Genomic DNA, 3,159 nt, shown 5'->3' with positions numbered 1-3,159 from the left:
AAAGAACAGTCGAATACATTCGAAATCGTTTCACATTTATATAGCAGCGTTGTGCTTTCAAAAAGATACCGAACATTTTCGACTCCTCTAAGCTTGTAAATCATAGAAGAGTCGGGTATATACAAGATCAAGATTTTGAAAGCACCGACTGCAATAAGAATTTGGATTGAGTTTTGAATCATTAGGAAAGTAATACAGACCTTTTTGATCACTAATGAATTAAATAAATTCCAATTAACTGAAAATGGGCTCAAACTAGCAAATTCAAAATGGACTTAAAAATAATATTGGAAGCAAAATAACAGAGTTATTGCAATTTCTGTGATCTAGGGAAGACAATAAATAGTTTTATTTTTGAAGTAGATCGTTGCTATACTTAATACTGAAAATGTCCGACTCCTTTATACTACCGACTTCAAGATTTCGAAAGGACTGAGTTGAGTTTTGAGACATTAGGAAGTAAGTATGGGCCCCCTATGATCGCTGTCGAATGAAGTAATCATCACAAGATCTTCATTCAATATTTTGTATTCCAATCAACTGATAATGGACTTGAGAATTATATAGAAGAGATCTAGCAATTTCTGAGATCTGCCTTCTATTTATACGAGTAGATATATTGGCAAAAGTCCGAGTTCAACAAGAATTTGAATTGAGTTTTGAGTCATTAGATAGTAAGTATGGACTTCCTATGATCGCTGTCGAAAGAAGTAATCATCACAAGATCTTCATTCAGTATTTTGTATTACAATCAACTGATAATGGACTTGAGAATTATATAGGAGAGATCTAGCAATTTCTGAGTTCTGCAATCCATTTATACGAGCAAATACAATAATGTCAAAAGATCGAGTTCAACAAGATTTTAAATCATTAAGAATCAATTATGAACCCTTTGGACCTTCATCACTTATAATCGAGCTAATAATAATATATTCGAGAGTTAGGTTAGGTTACGTGGGTGGCACGCTAGTTAGCGAGTTCACTCGGAGGCTATGTGGCCCATTGTGTTACCCTTAGAATTGTTATTCCCTTATGTTGAGAGAATGATTTCCCTCCCTAATTTCGTTGATTGTTTGGTTCTTGCGGTCTTCGTGCCGATCTATCTAATAAAGCCGATCTTCCTCTTCGTCCAAACACCTTCTACAGTAATTATAATGTGGGAAGCCCAATCGAGATCTTACTAAGAGTCAAGAGAGTCCTAGTCCTATCCGTTGCCAGAATAGGCCAGAGCAGTCTCGATATTGATATTTGACCACCTCAGCTCCGTCTTACTCAGAGCCCAGAGGTCTATTAATTTTGATAGAGTCACCAGGGGAGTATGAATATCCCTTTGCGCAAGTGTTAAGTCTAGGTACGACCCTTTGGTTGCGCATTTATCAGATATTTCATTTCCCCGGATGCCCTCATGCCCTGGAATCCATATCAATTCAGCGTGATGTTGCGTCAGTTGTGCCAATGATTGAATTCAATTGAGAAGATATTTCGTGTTAATAATATTGGAGTTAAGAGCCTTAATTGATGCAATGCTGTCGAAGTATATATATATTTAAGCCATTAGTATAGATTGAGATCACGTCGTCCCTTAGGACAGTGTTTACGGCCCAATCATCCCTTGTCGGTATTCTGGTCTTGAATGACCTATTAAAATTCAGTTTGGATAGTGTGTAGTCTGTTTCCTGTCCCATGATTGGCCTGCCTATCTTTCGTTGGATGGTGCCATGACCAATTCAATCATGCTTCAGTCCGTTCGACTGTTTAAGTCGTAGAACAGATTTAGCATTATATATATCAAGGGGAGTTATATTGAGCATCGTCTCTAGACTAGGGGTTGGAACTCAAGGAGCCAGTGATTGCAAGAAATGATAATCTTTGTACCTTATTTAGTGTAGAGAGGTAAGCCTTGGTATCCACCGCTCTCCACCAAACAAGAGCTCCGTAGGTCAAAATGGGTCTTGTGACCGCGGTGTACATCCAGTGCACAATGTATAGTTTAACACCCCAAAGGTTTTCTTACATATATAGAAGGCACATAATGCCATCTTCATTCGACTCTCAGCATAACGTTTCCACCTGAGCTTAGAGTCTAAAATTACTCCAAGATATTTGGGTACGCTTGAGGTAGTCAGAATAGTGCCATCCAAACGCGGAGGTCTAAATTCTGGAATTTTGTACCTCCTGTTGAAAACAAAAAAACAGTTCGGTTTTGGTCGGGTTGACATCCAGAACGTTTTCCTTGGCCCATGATTATAGAACGCTGAGGGCTGATTCCATAAGTTCACTTATTGTGGGAAGAAATTTTCCTTGAATAAGAAGCACAACGTCGTCAGCATATGCGACTACTTTGAAGCCCATCTCCGTGTGGAGAGATGACACCACCTTGTGGTGTGCCCCTTGTTACAACTTTCCTTGTCTTGCCAATACCCACATTAGAGTTGATGGCCCTTCCCTGGGGAGTTAATTTAGAGAGAATGTTACTAAATCATTTCACCGAGTTAATGGCATATTCAGATGGCATAAAGTTCGTTCAAAGAAATCCAACATCTTACAGATGTTAATCGCTAGAATGCATTTCAAAATGTAGACTGCATTAACTGTTATAACCTCTGACTTCTCACTTGATTAAAATTTCTTCCAGAATATTCTTTGGATCGCCACTGTATGAAAAAACTAACTTCACTATAATTGTTATATAGTTCAAAGAAGGTGTGATCTTGTTCTAAAATTTGATCGTTTATTAACAACTTTCCCCATACGGCGTAAAATCCTTAAATTTCCACATTGGGAAAACATATTGAAACCCACAATTTTCAAGCAGCACCAAACTTCCCACACTAGTAAAAACTTTTGATAAACCCACCGAAAAGAAAAACAACATGCATACACATTGACTTGATGTAAAATTCCAAATGCGAAAAAAATTTCCAATTTCAAAACTCGCCAAAAAAAAACACCGAAACTCAACAATATTAATAGAAAAACCAATAGTATGGGTGTGATGGGAAAAATATAGTATTCACTTCCCGCATAAAAATGCAACAACATTATTCTACAGGAAAGAGAAAAGGACACGCAGTTTTAGAACGCGTAATAGAAAGCTGACAATGACGAATACTTATAGTCTGCCAAAGAATATAGGGAATATGAGTAAAATTTATT

Source organism: Lucilia sericata, unplaced genomic scaffold (genome assembly GCF_015586225.1).
Source record: "Lucilia sericata isolate MDLA Ls3-8-SP2 unplaced genomic scaffold, ASM1558622v1 Contig000411F_arrow, whole genome shotgun sequence".
NCBI lineage: Eukaryota > Metazoa > Arthropoda > Insecta > Diptera > Calliphoridae > Lucilia > Lucilia sericata.
This window is presented reverse-complemented; position numbering follows the sequence as displayed.